Genomic DNA, 21,428 nt, shown 5'->3' with positions numbered 1-21,428 from the left:
TCAACAAATAAAAGAAAACTTGCTACAAGATGGAGCAGATGAAGAATATCATCTCACTAATGATGGCTTGATTAGGGTTATAAACAAAATTTATGTGCCAAACAGTTATGGGTTAAAGAGACTCATAATGAAATAGTTTCATGTTATGCCTTATTCAGGCCATCTAGGGTACCAAAAGACCCTCACAACCATTAAAAAGTATTATTATTAGCCAAATTTAAAGAAAGAAATGGCTGAATTTGTGGTTAAATGCATAGAATGTCAGCAAGTGAAGGATGAATGCAAGCATCCAACATGATTATTACAGCCTATCCCCATTCTAGAATGGAAATGGGAGGTAATTTCTATGGATTTCATTATAGGTTTCCTAGAACCTCTAGGCAACACAACACAATCATGGTGGTAATTGACAAGTTGAGAAAAGTGGCTCATTTTGTAGTAGTAAAATCCACTAATTCTATTTGTAAATATTATATAGAGTTTTCTGTATAAATCTCCATAAAATAATATATGTTTTTTTTTTAATTTCCCTATGTTGTAGAAGAACATCGAGGATGATGTTCCCTCAAGGGGGATGGGTTTGTGACAACCCCAAACCAGGTCCCCTCATAAGAATGCAATGTAATGTTTTACATATATATATATATATATATATATATATATATATATATATATATATATATATATATATTAAAATGGGTTGAGTGTAAGGGACGCAAATTCCATAGCTGAGGGGATGGCTTGCTTGGGATATGAAAGGTTTTCTCATGTAGGAAATTTGGAATATTTTTGGGAAATCCATTAAAGGCTGGTTGGTGTATGTTCTTAATGGATTGGTTCCTAAATTTAAGTGGGATGCAAAGAGAAGTACACATGCCATGTGCTTGTGAACTACAACACGGAAGAAAGGACTAGAAAAATTTATGAGATTGGACACCTTTGCAAGGAAGAAAGGATGAGGAAGGAATCCCTGTGCAACAAGGAAAAACAATAGAGAGAAAAGAGAAGGGTTTGAATACATGGGGATAAGCATTCCGTAACTTGGATCATGCAAAATGAGTCACTTATTTTATCATTCCTCATTTTCTCATGCGTGCAGAGAAATTATTTGAGCAATAATTTGTTTGGAGCAGAGTAGAGGAGGAAGAATAGTAGAGCAAGGAATTTTGAAGAGAAGAGAAGAGAATAAAAGCGAAGGAGGTTGGTTCTCTATCTCCCTCGAGGCTGTGGGTTTAGCTACTATTCATTGGAGGCCTGTAATAAATTAGGATACCATGGAGGCTGTAAGTTGAGATAGAATCCTTGGAGCTATGGAACAACTTGGGTTCCTTGGAGTCCATGGGTTGAGATAGAAATATCTGGAGCCTCGTAACAACTTGAGATTCCCTAGAGGATATGGGTTGGGATAAAATATCTGGAGCCCTGTAATAGCTTAGGTTCCATAAATGTTGTGGGTTGATATAGTAGTCTATGGAGCCTTGGAAAGTTTGGGAAGAGAACAATCTTTGAGTTAATATTTGTAGACTATTTCATGTCCTAATTTTAGTAGCGAATTATGGACTTCTTGGGAAGAAGGTGAATCCATGGTACCATTATTGAGGGTGGAGGTGGTGAACCTTTGGATTCCTTGTGTTGAAGAAGGTTTCAACGTACTACTAGTGGGATTGAGGAAGGAGGTCCTCTAGAGTTCCTATTTCAACTGGAAATTGGTGTTTCAGTCCTTTGAGCAAGCCCCTTAGTCTCTAGGATCTGACTCGAGGGTGACAACTATATGTCAACTTGGATGCAACTTTCTATGGTTGGGTGGAGAGTATTTGTCCTAGACTTAATTTCCCAAACACATTACAAGACAAGTATTTTTTCTGTATTTGTAATGTCATTGAACATGTGTTGCATTCATTGAATGAAATGGTGTGTATATGTGTGATGAATATGTATTGCATTTTGGACTCAAATGTTGCTCATGAATGTGTCGAACAAAGTATAATGGTTCTCTGGGTTAAATTTTTATGTCCTTGATCTGCGTGACTATGCCATTAATGCAACATAATTGATTAACATGCTATTACTATGCCAAGAAAATGTTAAAAGTAGTGGAAATAGTCCCTATGGGTCTGAACCAGCCTATGACATAATAAATAATAAAAATGTGAACAGAGTAAAGGCATCAAAATGGTTCACAAGGATCGGGTCTAACCATTACAATATGTAACATTTATTACATAATAAAAGCTACAATCAAGGCAACCTGTTTGACAGGGTCAGCATACACAAATATTTATTTGTATATACAACTTATAATAGTTGTTAGACCGCGAATCAATTATGAGGCATGTGTTGATGTCGAGGATGATTTCCTCTTTTAACAATCTCAATATTTCGTGCTTTCCTGATGACTTACCCAACCTTTCATTTTGAACAACATGTATCCCTGCTTCATCGGTGTTGATGGTGAACCACCTCATGCTAGACACCATTGTCTATGCCATGCCTTGGGGCCAAATTCCCTAGAGGTCTTTGAAAAGCACCACAGTGTAGCTGGAGGGGGCACTACAAGCTAGAGAGCTTCCAACAACCCTTAGAGGCCTCTCAGCCATGCATTATCAACAACCCACAATCTCACCCTAGGGGTATTGATGAAACGGAATGTATGTCCCTTCTAATAGAAAATGTCCCGGAAAACGTTGAACGGCGCCATAGAGCCGCTTGCAGGCTTTCTTTGGAACATGGAACCCTAGTGTGTGGCAAGAGAGATGAAGTCCCTTTAGGAGTTCACTACAATTATTTAGCGGAGGGAGGCCAATAGATCCCCAATGCTGGCATGTGTGGGATTCCTTGACCCTAAATGGGGAATAATCAAGGGCCAGGAAATTTTTGGAGTGGCTTTATCACAAGATCAAGAGGATAGAACCATTTGGTGCTTAACATGTTGTGGTGGTCATGGCCAAATTCTGGGTTAGGACCATACGTACATAGAACCAACACAACCAAATCGAAAAAGAAACCATGCTTGAATGAGGAGGTCCTACATAGAGAAATTCCGCTATGAAGGAGAGTCGAGACCTAGTCTTATAAAATAAATCAGCTAACCTTATCCTTTAACTAGGCATAACTCTAGTTGTAGCAACCTAGCATTGGCACACCCCTCATTTTTCTCTACCATGATTGGTCAAAGGTAGTTGACATGGCCAAAATATTTTACCACGGGAGTTAAAATTGTATCGCAAATAGGATCAACAGGGATGACATCAACCGAGATGCGTTGGTAGCCATGTAGGTCTAATGATTTTGCTATTCGTTGGGAGTGGTGCCCACATGACAAATCATCCCTAAGGCCATGTCCCAGAAGTTTATTTTTTTCATTGAAATGAGGTATGCAGGGATGACAAGGCACTGAGCCAGGTAGGCCAACAATCGGTTGCGGAGGGGAGCCTTCCCATTGGCTGGAGAAAAGCCCACCTTCCAACTCATCCCTGGGGCCAAATACCGAAAGTATAAAGTGATCAATTACAATAGATAGGCTGGAGCTAACCAGCGATACATTGGGTATTTAATGCCCTCAGAGCAGCACACTAGTTAGCTCGATAACACGGGAGCAGGCAAATATTATTTAATGCCGAATTTGCCCGCTCCCGTGTTATCGCGTTAAGTCGCGCGCTGCTCTGAGGGCATTAAATACCCAATATATGGCTGGTTAGCTCTTTCCCAATAGATCATGGGATGATGTATGTCTCAGCCTCAGTGGTAGGCACGTGGCCCAACAACTACGCCATTAGCAGGGGATGGACCTATGAGACAAGTCAACCTTATGGATTCACACTTGGAAATTTACAAAGGCACAGACAGAAAGGACCGAGGTGGGAAGCACATGATTACGTGGTAGAGCCACTACGTATCCCAATCCAGAGCAAGAGTGTGACCCACTAAACTCCGTGTCCCGGAGGATGGTTCCCGGACGTATTAGGTAGTGGCATAATGGAGCAGTAGGGTTGAAGCGGCACTAGGCCAGTTAGGCCGACAAATTAGAAGTGCAAGAGCATCCCATTGGATGAGAGTGGAGCCCTAGAAACAATCTCCATGTGCCATGATGGCCTTGTCTCGGAAGTGAAAAGGGAGTGCATAGAGAAGGCGAGTGCTATTTCATGGACTATAGGATCATTAATGCACCAGATTGCCATCACCAGGAGAGCCCATAGCATGCATGGATGCATGGATGCACATCTCCCCGTTCCTGCCGGGCGCTGGTGTCCCTGCCCACCTCCGTTAGGATGCAATATACAATCGTACGCATTTAATGGCATGCGGATTTGAATTTGAATTTTGAGCTTGAATTTAAAATCCCGCCCAATTTTTTTTTTTAATTTCTATAACCATAACCGGTAGCTGATGTTCTTTCTTCCATTGTTATGGTGATGCCAGGAGGGTGCAGCGAAAGGCGGCCAGTCCCGCCCTCTGAACAAGTTTGGTATGAAAATCATGGAAGAGGCCACAGATCACTTTGTTTCTGATTCTACACCAACGAAGATCAAGAAAGAAGCGGCTTTTCCTGTTAAACTAGAGGCAGATGAAACGAGAACCATACACAATTTCAAATGAGATTGGAAGATAGAAAGAAGATGGGTAGCAGAATGGTTGAAGAGATTATAAGTGGCAAAATGGAAACACAGCCACACAGGCCGAGGGCCATCGATATGAGCTTCGCTGATTTCCTCTCCACTGGACAACTCATGGTGAATTAAGGTTGCTTCTGCATTATTTCATTCTTTCAGAGACAAAAAAAAAATTGTATTCATTTTTTCCCTGTGAACCTGTTTGCTCCCTACTTTGGCTCTGAATAAGGCCCCACTTATTTTGTCGCAGTTCATAAAATCTTAGGAGCTAGCAATGTATTCAAGGTTTTACTGCATATTCCCATGCAAGAATGTTGCCACGCAGTAGTCACCATATCGTATGAGACAGAGGCACGATTCCGACATCCCGTCTATGGCTTCGTTGCACACATTTACGCCTTGCAGCAATAGGTAACTTAAATGTTCACCGCATCTTGAGAACGTTTATACAATGTGTATATGTCGATAGCCTCTGCAGAAGCATTTTTTGTTTTTTATATTTGCAGAAATTTTCTTGCAGATGAATTTTTTGTTCTTTACTTTTGCAGAAATTTTCTTCTTTATAATTTTAAAAATCGATTCTGCAGGTATCTCCGGACTCAAGATATGTGTCATGAATGTATTACAAGTTGCAAGTTTGCAGGCGGAGTTGGTTTTCAAGCAAGCACAGCTGGCGAACTGCGTGTCATCCGGATCAGCGTCAGACTCCGCGATTTATCATGTCATGTCTGCTTCATCATACAGTCAGCATCCGCATCAAATCCCTGCACCCTACCATATGATCCCCCAGCCATATAACCCTCGAGTCCTTGGTGTGAAGGAGGAGAACGCCTGTGGTTTCGCTAATTCCATGGACTAAATTTTCCATGCCTCCCAGTGATAATTCGTCGGCACAAATGGAGGTCCTCTAAAGATGCAGAAATCTTGACAAAACTCGAGAAGATAGTGAAGAGTTGGAGGCTCTGGCCCGTGCTCTTCTTCTGAGAGGTTAAGCTTTTCCAAATTTAGCTAATAAAATCAAATTCAATTAGACACTTGAATGTATGATGGAATTCAAATTTGATGTTCATATTGGCATTTTTGGAAGATACAACTTATGTCATTCTCAATATTATAAATATATTTATATGCCATAACTATTTGGATTATGTTTGTCCATGTGCAAATTGTCATGGTGTGTATTAAATTCAAATTATTTTCTAGATTATCATACCATAGTAATTATAAGTTGCATAGTCAACATTACTCGTCTTTCTTCTCAAATCTACATTTGCTTTGTGTTTCCATTAAGTTTTGATCTAACACTAATCCCCTAAAACAATTTGGTTCTCTCTTTTAATAAAATCTACCGTTATCTCTTCTTATAAAACCTACATTTACCTTGTATTTTTAATAAGTTTTTATCTATCACTAAATCCCCCAGGGAAATTGGTTTATCTCCTTGTAAAATTTACATTTTCCCTGTGCTTTTAATGAGTTCATTGTAGTTTCCCTTGAACCTATTAACAAAATTCCAATTCGAGATCACGAGAAGCGAGATAGGAATTCTCACGCACATTTTTTGAATTTTATTGTTTAGAAATGTAAAAATTTATATTTTATAATAAGTTTATAGGAAATATGGTTCAGGAGACTTTTTGAATTTTGGATTTGAATTTAATAATAGAAATATTTAATTGATACTCATTTTACTACACATTATTTTTTTATATAGAATATGTTTTTTTCGGTATATATCTTACTTTTATAAATATCAAAATTTGTTTTTTCAAATGGTTTAGTAAATATTATTTGTATTACAATAGATTAATTCAATTTCCTCTTCTTTCTTATAAAATGATGTACTGTCTCAATATACTTTGACATATACTGGGTTTTATGCCACTTTGATTGAATTTTGGTTATCATATTTTATAATTATTTGTACTATGTGCTTTGCTCCCAAATCTTCAAGAATTTGCATCAACCAAACTATCTCATAGGTGGCATTTCATAACGCTTTCTACTCAGCTTCAATGGATGACAAAGAAATAATTGTTTCCTTCTTATTTTTCCATGACACAATTTCAGATCCTATTCCAAATGCATAGCCTATGGTTGAATTTCTATCATCAAGATCTCAGATCCTATTCCGAACGCATAGCCTATGGTTGAATTTCTATAATCAAGATCTCCTTCCTAATTTGAATTTGGATGACCTATCTACTCAACTTTAAAATCATAATATCAAAATTAACAATCTATTTCAATTATAGGACTCACTTTTCTACTTTCCAGTGACTAAAATGAGGCTTGGCTATTAATTGACTAAGCGTACTACCCAATTATGCAATATCTGACCTAGTTGTAGTGAGATAATTCATACTTCCCAACAAATATGAATATAAAGTACCATTCACTTCTTTTGTTTCACCATCACTACTGAGATTAACATTTTGTCCTAATGTAATAAACAATTGTTTACATTCACACATAGTAAACTTCTTACACTCCACTGTATACTTTCTTTTTGTGATTAGTGTTTTGCCATCTTCTTTCTATACATCAAGGCAGTATTTCCACTTTCTTTTGTTTCAAAGGTGAGTTCTATGAAAGAACCTGCAGTGTAGCCATGGGCTCACCCCTATCCCCTATTGTTGCGAACCTGTTCATGGAGGATTTTGAATCCAGAGCTTTGGCCTCAGCTATTTTTAAACCTAAGCTTGGAAAATATTTGTAGACGATACCTGCTCTATTTGGTAGCATGGTCTGGATAAGTTAGATCTCTTCTTTCAACACCTTAATAATCAATCTAGCTCCATTAAGTTTACCATGGAGAAATAAATCAATGGTTGCCTCCCTTTCCTTGATGTCCTCATTTCTAAGAAAGAGGATGGCTCGTTTTCCCATCAGGTGTTTCGGAAGAAAATTCATACAGAGCAATTTCCTCATGCGAGGTCCCATCACTTCCCAGCACAAAAATTGGGTGTTCTCTACACTCTTGCTACCCGTGCTATGAAGTTTTCTGATGTTGACCATTTTTCCATAGATAAATCCCATCTCTTGATGGTTTTGCTAATAATTGTTATAGTAAGAAACAAGGCCTTAAAGCCTTCCTCAAAGCCAGCAAAAGTCCTAAGGTTAAGACAGACCCTAAGGATCGTAGTTCTAGAGTTAACTTCCCTTTCATCCAAGGGACGACTAACAGGATTTCGAGAATCCTAAGAAAGCACAACATTCCCTCGACATTTCGACCCCTTAACACCTTAAAAGTTCCTTGAAATCGACAAAAGACCCTGTGGACCCCAAGGATATGAAGGGTTTTTATGTCATCCCATGCTCATGTGGAACTTCATACATTGGTGAAACAGGCCGTTCTATTAATCAAAGGATTAAGGAACACGCTACCGATATTAATCATGGAAGGACCCACTCTTCGGCCTTAGCAGAGCATGCTGAGAAGACCAAGCATTAGATATGCATTGAAGAGGCTAGGGTCATTGCTAACATTTCTCAATTTCATCACCGTAAATTTAGGGAAGCTGTTGGACACCTATACCAATAGGTTTCATATTTCATGATTGGCCAAGGAAAGTCCAAATATGCTCTACTTTGGTATCACAAAGATCCCATATTTCCTAGAGAACAAGAGGTGTGTAAAGTGTTTCAAATGTTGATGACCTTATTCCAACCTGGATGGATGATTCAACAGTTTAACCTGGATCATGCCATGTTTCAATTTTGAGTTATAGAATAGAGAAAGAAGTCTATCCAAACTGCTTAATCTTGGCAGGCAAGTAGTTTAGGTAGAGAAGTAAAGGTTCCCAACAGCTTAATCTGGGACCTTGGAAGAGATAAGGCTAGAAGTAGATAGAAAAGAATAAAGAAAAAGCCAAAGAAAAGAAAAGGCAAGTAAAGGTTTGCAAGTCCAAATGCACCCTCTAAGGAGAAACAAAAATGCTAGGAAAATAGCTGGGTAAGCAGTTGTGGTTGCAGAAAGGGCATTTTTTCACCATTGTACATATGTCAAGAGGTGTTTTGCCAAGGCAAAGATCTATCAATGGACAAAGTGGTTAATTCCATCAAATTACAGCAAGGAGCATGACTAACCTCCCTCTCCCCTTTCATTCCATTACTAACACTCCCTTTCTTTTAGCTGAGATTTATGGAGAGAGATCATGGTGTTATGGTGGTTCTAGTTCATTCAGAATGCCACATTTCTTGTCTAAAATCTTTTCATTTTGATCTACTCTCAAAACTAAATCAATTGCAGATAAACTCAGTAAAATCCCCTTCATTTGCTCCCCTCATTCATATTAACCTCTAATTCTACTATATAGCTCCCTTATCTTACCCTTCCCCTAATAATACTAACACTATGGTGTATAAAGCCCCAAATCTTATAAATACTCCCTCCCTTGGCATTATAGCCATATGTTCTTAAAAAGAAACCAAAATGACCTCTGATCACTTTGGTGAACCTATCACGTCCCATTCCCCCTTGCTACAAGCCAACTTGCTCCTCAAACCACCATTTGCATTGAAAAAACCCTTGTAAACCCTCTTTTACCCTTAAAAATCCTTTGCAAAAATTACCCAAAGTCTAAAAAGCCCGCCTCTGGCACATTTCCAAAAGGTTAGCGCGCAGTTTGTTTTAATGGAAAACATTGAAAAACCATTAAAAAACCCACAACCCAAAGTTTCCGCCCGCGCATATAACCCGAGCATTTTGTTGCTCCGCCCACCGTCGGATCAAGTCCCCAGGATCCGACGATCCACGATGATATCGGAGGGGCCCCCATGGTGGTCCTTTACCACCCGAGAAAGTGATGTTGCGTCACATCACGGGCAGGCCATGCGTCAAACGATAAGGGCTCTCGGAGCCAGGCCTGACACTTTCAGCGCCGTACCCAAACCGCCCCGAGAGACCGTAGCGGTTAGCCTTAACCATAACCGCTACGGTCCGGACCGCCAGCTGCCCTCCTATGTCATATCGCCACGTCATCTCTCCTCATCCTTTTGCCGTTGATTGGTCCACCTCCCCGCTGACATGGCTGCCACCGCACCATCCCCCATGGACCAACAGTGTACTGACACGTCACCCGATGACGTCAGCTGACGTCACTTGACCTCGACCCACCAATGACGTCATGCTGACGTCATCACTAAAAAGCGCCAAAATCATAAAAAAGCCCATATTAAGCCAAAAAACGTCTATTTTTCCATTGTTTGCGCATTTCTCTACTGTTTTCTCTGCATGAGCGTTTACGTCCTAAAACTCTGCCAACCTGCTCAATTGACCAAGGCGACCTCCACAGCATCAACCGTGCACGCCTATGCGACATCTGTTCGTCAATTAACAGGTATTTACCGTTTGCTGCCCTCCATATGCCTATTTTTGAAATTAAAGCTACTCAGAGGGCTAAGGAGACCTTAAAAATTATATTTTCACCGGCCATTTCCCTCTGCACGTCCACATTTGCAACTGTGAAGTCCAAAAACACCAGCCGAGCCTTAATACCTGTAATTTCGCTCAAAAACAACATTCATTGCGTATTCCCGGCAAATTTCTTGCTAAACTCAATTCACCCGCTAAAAGAGGACATAGTGAGACCATAGAGAAGCCCTGCTCCTGAAACAAACAGTATTTCAACTGCTGTTGTGTAAATTCCTCCTCTATCTGAGATACAAACTGTTTTTACAAAAAAGCACTTCTGTTCTGTGCTGGTGCTTTTAAGCCATTTTATTTGAGTTATTAAGCTTACAGAAAGCCATGGACACTCCTATTGCTCTGAATATCAAGCCCCTCAATGCTCCTCACCAGGAATTAGCATGGAAAGCCCTGGGAGACATGGATTATCAAATGCTGGACTGGTTCCTTATGGGCTCCAAATACAATATCCAGATGATGAATGAGTTGAAAGCCCAACACCTGAGTGGGGCAGACATCTTGGGAATTTGGGACTCAAACTTGCCCATCTACAACCTCCCCCAGGTAAATCCTATGCCAGAGTTGGTCTACAGCTGCCAGGAATGCTATGACCCAAACCAAAGAGCTGTCATCAGCCCCACAGGCTCAGTCCTGTTCCATATCACCCCAGAGAGTATAAATGAGATGCTGCACTTCCATACTGCCAAGCAATTGACCCCCCTCTATATGCAGAATTTGATAAACAAAGGGAGCAAGCTGTCAGGTGACCAAATCATTAAGATTAATCAGCTGTTTGTAAGACCAGGCTCTGACACCATCAGAACTCCTCCTATTGGATATCAGTACTTGAATGAATTGGGCAGGATGTTAGTAGATTTGATCAGCTATGCCCTAGGATTCAGGGGGATGGAGGATGTGGATGATAGCATAATGGCAATGCTGTCTATATTCTCTCCTGGTAAACCCCCAGCTGTACATTATGACTATGCTACATACATTGCAGAGAAAATCCATGAGCAGTTTATGAACTTGAAGAGGGAAAGACTATTCAGGTATACCTCATATATATACCACCTATTCTTGTTCTATCAGCCAGCCACCTTCTCTTTTCCTTTGAAGCCACTCAATGCCCAGGGAAGTCCAAGGTCAGTTGTGTTCTGGACCTCTGTTTTTCACTGTTCATCTGTGTCACCTTACACATACAATGAGTTCATTGATTTATTCATTTATCCAGCCATGACAGTATTGCATGGTACTCCTCCTCCTAGACTAACTGATGACATGAGGAGAATTCTCCATTTGAATAAGTCCTACAGCATTGGTAATTGGTACTTCTACCAAAACCACACAGTCATCAGGATATATGGCTGTGAGTTGAACCCTTTTAGGTTGCCAAGGTATGTCCCCATGAGGCTTTTTGCCTTGGAATATTTCAGACAGTTTGGGAACTCAGACTACCTCCATTTTCAGAGCAAGAACAAGAAGTCACAGTTAAAAGTAAGGAGCCAGCTGGGTCCTTTCCTATATAACAGAAAAGAGGAGGGGTGGAAAGAGGCAGACAGTATCCTGGAGGGCCTCAAACTGCAAACCAGCTTTGAATGGATAACCTATGACCCCAATCATTTTGTCTCCCTCAGGAGGATAAAATATAAATTGGGTAGCTATGCACACAAGAGACAACCTGAGATTGAAAAGTATGCCAATGCATCAAGTTGGGAAGAGGGTACCCTAGAGGAGGAAATTACTAATGAAGAGCTACTTGAGAGAGAGGCTAGAAATATGCAAAAGGAAGCTGACTTGGAAACTTGTGGACAGGTGCCCCTCTCCTACAAAAAGCAGCTTGGAGCAGCTACTACATCATCAACAGCACAACAGCAAACTGCCGAGAAAGCACCACAGACAGCCAGCAAAGATAAAGGGAAGCAGGTGGAGCAGCCACCTCCATTGACAGAAGAACAAGTGGATACATTGCTACAGCAGCAAGAAGAGATGGAGCAGTAGGAACAAGGGCAGCAACAAGAAGAGGTACAATATAGTGAACAGCAGCCCTTGCAGCAAGAAAAAGTGATTGATGCTCCAAGCTCCACTGAGCAACAGGCTCAGACAATAGTGCCTCCTAGGGCAGAGACTACTGTTGATACCTCGGTCCTCCAAACCCCACAAAAGGAAGACTTAACCAGGAAAAGAGATAGAGAGACTCCCCTGACTTCATCCATCAATCGGGGAGAGAAAAAACAAAGACTAAATGACTTTCCAGAGGATGACATAGCAGTGAGGCAAGCAATGGGCATGGGCCCACCCAGTGGAGAAGTTTCAGCCAGTTCATTCCAGCATGAACATGATAGAGCTATAGGAGGAGAGGTCAGCTCCTCCAGCCAGCACAGAGAAGGACAGTCAAGCATCAAACAGCAATTTATTGACATTAAGAGGAGGAGTGATCCTATTAAAGTACAGCTGTACAATCATTTGCTGAACCTGGCTCCTACCAATCAGCAAAGACTCATGTCTGCCTTTGATGTAAGTGAAGGCAAGATGATCATGAGTCACTTCATGCCCACAACTCTGCATCCTCAATCTACCTCGGATTACCTAAGAACCAACATGGAGGTTCTGGCTAAAGACATACACCCTATGGATAAAATCGAACTGCATAAACAAACTGGTGAAATGGTGTATGCCTCCTTGGCAGATGAAACATTGGAGAACTACAAGTTGAAGAGCAGCCTTGATAACACAGCCTCTCAGCTGGAATTGGAGAGAGCATCATCACAAGCCAAGGACAACAGGATCAAGTCCTTGGAAGATGTAATTATAGAAATAGGACATGATCCTAAAGATGTTAAAGGTATCCAAGAACTCTTGAAGCTAAGGGATGCAGACATGGCGGCCTTAAGAAAGAAAATCAAGCTCCCAGCTACCATCCATCCGCAAACAGACGAGGTTGCCCAGCAAAGGCAGGAAAAGGATGCCACAGATATAATGATATCCCTGTACAAAGAGCTAGTTCGGACTCAAGATAAACTTGGAGAATCAGAAGCTGCAAAGGCAGCACTACAAACAGCATTAAAGCAAAAAGAAGAGGGCCAACCCTCCCAGCCTCCTCCTATGATAATCAACCTTGAGGAAGCCCCTCCAATAACTACTCCTCCTCCTCAGCAGACAGGAACCACAGCACCATCTACAGCAACAACTACGCCAACAACAGAGCAGACTCCTACTCTGGATATGCAGAAGCTGCAAGCTGAGATCCAAGTTCTTGAATCCCAAATGAAAGAGCTTGATGAAGTCAAAAGGTCTTTGACTAAGGTGAATGAAAAATTTGACAAAAGCAAGCAGAATGAGGCAGCAAAGGAAAGAGAGGTAAAAGCTCTAAAAAAGAGAATAGCTGAACTAGAAAAAGAGCTTGCACTAGAAAAAGTAACAGCAGAACTAAAAGCAGTCCTCTGGGGTAACATTGGTCGGTCCATCACCAATCAGTGGCACTACATTGAGACTATGGATGAGCAAATAGTACTCATTACCAAGGCAAACAGGGAAATACAGAGAGCTAGAGCAAGCCTTGGCCACATGCCAGATGCTGCCATCAGAATGATCAATATTTTGAATAACAAAACTAGCTCTCAACTGGCTACCATGGGAATTACTAACAGGACTGAAACAATTTCAGTAGCTAAAAGAGTCCTGACACTGAGAAACCTAGTTGGAACGCTGGAGAGAAGAACACAGGATATGCAGACCGAGATCAACAAATTCCTGGACAGATTTGTGGCATTACAAAACAGAGGCCTCCCCAGCATATTAAGCAGTGTAGGAAGGCTGCTTACCCTGGAAAATTACATCAAAAGGGTCGATGCCCATGCTGCAGCACAAATAGAAAAACAGCCCAGTACCTCAGCAGAAACAGGGCCAGCATCAGGGCAGAATTTGTATGATAGGGTGGATAACCTGTTTTTTATTATGAATGAAATTGATCACCTGTTTGATACACCACCAAATTTCTTTAAGTATACAGAAGCAGATGAAACTTTGGAGGCAATCATAAGACACCAATTGCCCACACAGGAAGTATGGAGGAATTTGACACAGGTAATCTTATCAGGCCAGAACCTGTAGTGTTAGTTTTCTCCAGTTTATGAACAGTCATGCACAGGCAGAATTTTGGTGGATGAATCCACAAGGAAAAGACAGATGCTGAGCCGACTCAGCAGGGCTATTTACTCTCCACAGCAGCAATCACCATCACAAGGTAGCAGACCCAAAATACAGCGCACAAGCCATAAAGTCGGGCTCTCCAGCATTTAATCAAAGTATCTCAACCGACTCAGCAGCTCTCAAAGGCTAAAATATCTTCTGACAGAACATCAAGACGCCTTTATTTTGTATTCAATGCTGTAATAAATTTCTGATAATAATATCTCAAAAGTTGGTGAGAACATTAAGTCTGAGATAACTTAGAACTCAGATATTTTTGTAAAATCGTATGTATATATTCGCCCCTCACTGAAGCTTAAGGTTTGGTGATTTTCCTTTTGGAAATCTCACTTGCTGTAAAATTCTCAGAGAAATAATACAAAGGGAGAATGGAATTTCCAAAGCTTGGTGTACCTTGATGCGTTGTGGTGAATGGTGAATGTTGCAGGATTCCAGAGTGTTTCATAAAACAATAAGTCTTTCTTAAATCTCTGTATTACATGTTTTCGAGTCTTTTGTTCTCTTTTGTTGTTTAAATGTTTTACACTTAATAGCAAAGTAGAAGAATAGTTCCAGGATTTAATCACTGATTACCCTGAACTCAATCTAAGCTATTATCCATGTTTTCTTCAGATACAGTAAAGGAAGTGTAATTCTTAGTTGCTGCACTTTAAAAACTATATCTTTTACAGTGATAGATATTCTCAGGGATTCAGGTTTGCCCCTGAGACATCTATCCATTTCTCATAACTAGTTTGGTGGAAATACTTAAACACTCTGGTGAAAATTCTGAAATGCTTTCACTGCTTGTTTTACCTGTTCCTGTTATAAATCAAAAATTTGTTCTATGAAGTATCCAAATGGCCCTGTAAGTTTCACCAATTCACCTCAAGGTTTCTAGACACCTAGTGCTATAGACTCCATTGCCCAATGATCTTTGACTCTTTGAATACTACATCACAAGACCTGAAAGAAACTCTTCAACCAAAACACAAACAAAACCTGTGCATAATACCTAGCCTAAAACCCTATCATAAACAGATACAAATCATAAAGAGAGAGCCCTCTCTGATCACAGTTTGGCTAGAAACAGTGATCAAAAGATTGGTTAGTGGTTACCCCGGCCGTATTCCCTTGGGAGTCATAGGGAACAACCTGGGTGTTAACATAATTGGCGACTCCACTGGGGACTTCTTAAAATTTTTCAAGTACTATCTATCTTCTAAAGCTACCATCAAGCCTGAAACTAGCCAAGAGGCCTTAGGACTGTTTCTGTAACACAGGGACAGCTTTAGGGAAGAGCTAATTAGGGAATCTTCATCCTAGCTTTGAAATATATATAGTCCTTCCAAAATTCTGATCCAGTCCTTGCACACATAAAACCTCCTATACAAGCTCTAAAAGAATAATTAGAAGCTGGCTCCCAAAAGAAACCCAAGGCACACTAGGGCAAACCCTGACCCTGATCAACCCATCATTGTCGATAATCCAAATATCATTCCAAAGAACATAAGGAGACAGCAAAAGCAGGAGAAGCCTGCTGATTCAAATATAAGCTCAGATCAAACTATCCTCATTCCCACTCCTTGCAAAGTTCTTTTCCGGTCCACCCCTAGTTCCCCTAGTTCACCATCAACACCCCAAAGCCCTCCTCTCCCATCTTCACCATCTGCACATACTCTTTCAAACAGTTCCCCGCTTGTTACCCATCCTATTAACCCTGTTACACCTGTAATCCCTGTTGTTCCATTTGTTCCTATTAACCTTCTAAACCCCATAAACATGGCTAACAGGTATGCACCTCTGCAGATACCAGCCAATGCTCCAGCTCTACCCCAAGACTACCAAACCAAAATCTCATTTTTCGACTCTCATGGCCCTTTGACAGCTGTCCAGCATGCTAAGAAGATGCAAGACCACTTTGAGACCTATGAAATAGATGATGACAGTGTCAGGATGAGAATTTTTGTTCAAAGCTTGACTGGGGATGTTAGGACTTGGTTTAGATCCCTAAATGCAAACTCCATAGCAACCCCTGAGGACCTGTACCAAGAGTTTACCAACAGATGGGAGAAAAAGAAAGATCCACTCCACATACTTGGTGAATATAACACTATTAAAAGAGGTCCCCAAGAAACAGTTTTGGAATATTGTGCTAGGTTTAACAATGTATATAATGCTATCCCACAGAACTTAAGGCCCCCTCCTGATTTGGCCCTGTATAACTTCCCTGACGGTTTTGATTCTGATATGGCCTATCAGTTGAAAGAAAGAGATCCTCCAACCCTTGCAGAAGCTCAAAGGATTGCAGTCACTGTAGAGGCTAACTTAATTGCCAAAAGAAACAGGGCAAAGTTGGAAAAGAAGGTTGGCTTCAGAGAAGAGCCCTCAGGTTTTGATCAAAAGCTGGATGCAATACTAAACAGCATGAAGAGATTGGGTGAAAGAGTGGAATCAGTTGAAAGAAAATCATCATGGGAGGCATCACAAAGCAACCCTCCTAGAAACCCGAATTTTAGGAGAACTCAGAACCCAAACATAGGAAAGACAAGTGCTGACCAAGATATTAGACCCCCTTTTCAAGAAAACTATGCAGAAACTTCCACAGCCAATCAGCTCAATGAAGATCCTGAAATTAACTTAATGGGTCTGGATGGTAAAAGCCATGTTTTCTTAACACAAGAAGACCATGAGGAGGATGAAAGCAAAACATTCCAAACTAAATCAGGAGAATCCTTTGACTTTAAACAAGGGTATGATACTGCTGTCTATGAAGTCCATAAACAATACAAACTAAGGAGTAGGACTGTGAATGTAAATCAGCCTGAAAAGATAAAGGAGAAACAGCAGTCTAAAGAAACCTCAGTCACAGAACCTAATGACAAAACAAACTTGCCTACAAAAGAAGTAGTGGTTGAGGAGGTTACGGAACTACTGTCCCCACTACAACAGCCCATGGCAACCTCGTCCTCTCACCCTAATCCAAACATTACCCCTCAAGACATGAGTATAAGGGGCAGGTTTCAAAATCAAGATGAAATCCAACAAGAAGATTTAGTGAACAAAGAAAAGACTGCTATCCGTGACTCTAAAACCCAAATTGACAAACCTTTTGACCTAGGTACAGAGATTGGCAAGCTAAAAATAGCAATTCCCCTCTCAGAGCTAGCCAAGCATGACATATACAAGCAACAGATCAAGAAATCCCTTCAACTCACTAATAGTAAAGATGATGTAAACGTGCTAGATGACACCCCAGAATTACTGTTTGGCCCAGAGGTAGATGGAAAATCAGTAGTCACAGGGGTTTTACCTTTTTATGTCAGCTTGCATATACATGATAAAATACTGCACAATGCAATGTTTGACTCAGGTGCCTCTCACAACCTGATGCCAAAAGCAGTCATGGAAAGATTGAACTTGGATATAACAAGACCATACAAAGACCTGTTTTCCTTTGATTCTAGCCAAGTCAAATGTTTGGGCCTAATAAAAGATTTATGTGTGTCTCTGGTTCAATATCCCAACAAGACCATTCTAATGGATGTTGTAGTTGCGGATATCCCACCCAAATATGGGATGCTGTTATCAAGATCATGGGGAGCCAAGCTCCAAGGCTCCCTGCAACTAGACATGTCATATGCAACTATCTCTGTCTTTGGGCAACCAAAAAGACTTTATAGGGAAACACTCATGAAGTATATGGTCAGCAGTGAAGAAAAGCCTCAAAATTTTCCAATATATGCTGTTCATTCGGACATAGACTCCTTCATCCTCTTCAATGACAGCGCAGACCTCTCTAACAATGACATTAGGACCGAAACACTCATACAAGAACAAAACATTGATCAAACAAGTAGCACCTGCCAAACATCAATCAGCCCAACAATACGCATTATCCCTCCTCTAGTTGTCAAAGACTGTCAAAAAAGTGATGAAATTGCCCTAGAAAATAAATGGGAAAAGAAACCTCAACTCGTGCTCACACTGCCATCCCATGAACAGAACTTCAAATCTCCTGTCCAGCAAGACATCCTGTGGGTTCTAGAATTTGATGGCTCAGTTAACAAGTTAGGGGCAGGAGCTGGAGTGTGGATACATAACAAAGAGAAAGATTATGCAGAAGGCAGGGCTTACAGATTGAATTTTAGATGCACTAACAACATGGCGGAATATGAAGCCCTATTGCTGGGCCTAAAACTAGCAAAATCACTGCAAGCTCCTAAACTCTCCATCATGGGAGACTCTGATCTAGTAATTCAACAAGTAAAAGGGAATTTTGTCACCAATGACAAAAGATTGAGGTCCTACAGGTCTGCTGTAATTGAAATATTAGAGACCTTCTCTGAGTTTGTTATCACAAAAATTTCAAGGGGCCACAATCTCCATGCACACAGCTTAGCAACATTTGCCAGCACCTTCAAATTCCCACTAGAACCCAATAACTGTTTCACAGCCGAGGTCAAATACAGACCCTCTATTCCAAACAATGTCAAAGAATGGCAAGTATTTGAGGATGACATGCAAATAAACAATTTTTTAACCTTGCAACAAGAGTTCATAGGATTAAATATTGATATTGATGGAGCAAGTCAATCACAAATGCCTGAGTCAGCAAGTCAATCACAAATACTTGATGGAGCAAGTCCATCACAAATACAGTTTCAACAGTCTGCTCACCCAATATCACCTAGAACAGCAAAACAATTACTGAGTCCAACCATTTTCAACAATGAAAACATTCAGCAAATTCACCAAATTGACTGTGAAGAGATGAGCAACGCTGAAGCTGAAATCATACAACTCAAAGACAATTTCCTTCCAGTAGGCCTTACCCCACTAGAGGATATTTTTGACTCAAATGACATCCCTAGGAAGCCAAAGATGCAGCCATTAGATGCAACAATTGAAGAATGCAACATTGGTACTATTCACAAGCCTAAAATAATAAAGCTATCTGCCTCTTTGCCCCCTGATCAAAAGCCCAAATACATTGATCTCTTTAAAGAATTTCAAGATGTTTTTGCTTGGGGTTATGAGGATTTAAAGTCTTATGATACTTCTGTCATCCAGCATACCATTCCCCTCAAGCCTAATCAAAAACCATTCAAACAGAAATTGAGAAGGATCAATCCTGTGCTCCTTCCTTCCATTGAAAAAGAATTACATAAAATGTTCAAAGCTGGTATCATAGCACCAATCAGGTTCTCTGAATGGATTTCAAATTTGGTCCCTACAAGAAAGAAAACTGGTGAGATTAGACTTTGTGTAGACTTAAGGAATTTGAATCAAGTATCACTCAAAGATAACTACCCTTTACCCAAAATGGATCACATTCTTCAAAGAGTAGTAGGGGCTTCAAGGATATCATTGCTTGATGGATTCTCAGGCTTCAATCAAATCCTAGTACACCCTGATGATCAAGACAAAACTGCATTTACTACCCCATGGGGAACTTTCAAGTATGTGAAAATGCCCTTTGGATTGAAAAATGCAGGGGCAACGTTTCAAAGAGCAATGGACATTGCTTTTGCAAAAGAGATTCATGACTTCTTGGTCATTTACTTAGATGATCTAACACCCTTTTCAAAATCTGACCAAGAACACTTGAAACATTTGAGACAGATTTTTATAACGTGCAGGAAATATGGTATTTCCTTAAACCCCAAGAAGTCATTATTTGGCTTGGAAGAAGGGAAACTTTTAGGACACATTATTTCAAAAGATGGCATAAGAATTGATCCAGATAGGATACAAGCTATCCTACAAATGCCTCATCCAAGGAATGTCAAGGAGTTGCAAGGATTCTTAGGGAAAATCAACTTTTTAAGAAGGTTTATCCCGAATTTAGCAGAATTAATCAGATTACTAAACAATATGCTAAAGAAAGATTCAAAGGTCAAATGGACTGTTGAAGCAAAACAAGCCTTTGAAAGTATAAAATTGGCCTTGACTCAAACCCCAGTGTTAACCAATCCTCAGTTTGACAGAGACTTTATCATTTTCTCCTTTGCCTCCCAACATACTATTGCTGCTGTTTTATTACAGAAAGATGACCAAGGGAATGAGAAGCCTATTGCATTTTTCAGCAGAGCTCTTAGAGATGCCCCTCTAAAGTATCAAATTATGGAAAAACAAGCCTATGCTTTGATCAAAGCTATTAAAGACTTTAGGATTTACATCCTTTACTCCCATGTTGTGGCTTATGTACCAAGTCCTATTGTCAAAGACATTCTCACCCAAGAAAACTTAGAGGGTAGGAGAGGAAAATGGATTGCCAACATACTAGAATTTGACATTGAAATAAAACCCACAAAGCTGATAAAAGGGCAAGGTTTGGCCAAATTAATGACAGAAGCAAATTTCCAAGCCTTAGATATCAACCAACTGGACAGTGAAACAGAGCTGGCGACTCCAAAGATCAATGTAGCCTTTGAACAATCTCCTTGGTACTCTGACATCTGTTATGTGTTACAAAACCTGTGTGCTCCCCCAGGACTGTCCAGAACTAAGTGTAGGTTCCTAAAAATGAAAACATCTAGATTTTGTGTGATGGATGGAAATCTACTTTGGAAAAACCATGAAGGTATTTTGCTGCACTGTCTAATAGAGAATGAAACTAACAATATCATGCAAGATTTCCATGCTGGAGACTGTGGTGGACATTTGTACTGGAAGTCCACTGTGGACAAGATATTGAGGGCTGGTTATTACTGGCCCACTATGTTCTCTGATGTTAAGAAATTTACAACCTCATGCCACAAATGCCAACTATTTGAAGGCAAAAGACAGTTGCTGCCACTTCCTTTGAAGCCCATTGCAACAGAGAGACCTTTTCAACAATGGGGCTTGGATTTCATTGGGGAAATTCATCCCTCATCTTCAGGGCAACACAGATGGATTTTAACAGCAACAGACTACTTCACCAAGTGGATTGAAGCTGCCCCATGCAGACAAGCAAATGATTCAATAATTATTCAGTTTTTGGAAAACAATATACTGGCTAGATTTGGCTGTCCGGACAAGATAATAACAGACAATGCTGCTGCCTTCAGATCCAAGAAAATGGTGAATTTCTGCCATAAATTTCACATTATTTTGGGCCATTCTACTGCTTACTATCCTCAAGGAAATGGCCTTGCTGAATCATCAAACAAAAGTTTAATAAACATCATAAAGAAAGTGCTGGAAGAAAACAAAAAGAACTGGCATAAGAA

The 21,428-nt window shown here is 40.4% G+C and overlaps 1 pseudogene; it reads left to right on the top strand.

Annotated features, from left to right (window-relative positions):
• The window catches only part of LOC149214379 (uncharacterized), a 38,396-nt pseudogene extending 32,794 nt beyond the window's left edge, over positions 1 to 5,602 (top strand).
• Positions 5,603 to 21,428: the final 15,826 nt, after the last annotated feature.

This window comes from Pinus tabuliformis, chromosome 1_1, assembly GCF_031772625.1.
Source record: "Pinus tabuliformis cultivar Carrire ecotype Pingquan chromosome 1_1, CPIR1, whole genome shotgun sequence".
Classification (NCBI taxonomy): domain Eukaryota; kingdom Viridiplantae; phylum Streptophyta; class Pinopsida; order Pinales; family Pinaceae; genus Pinus; species Pinus tabuliformis.
Note: the sequence above shows the minus strand (reverse complement) of the source record. Positions and strands in the feature narration are given on the sequence as shown.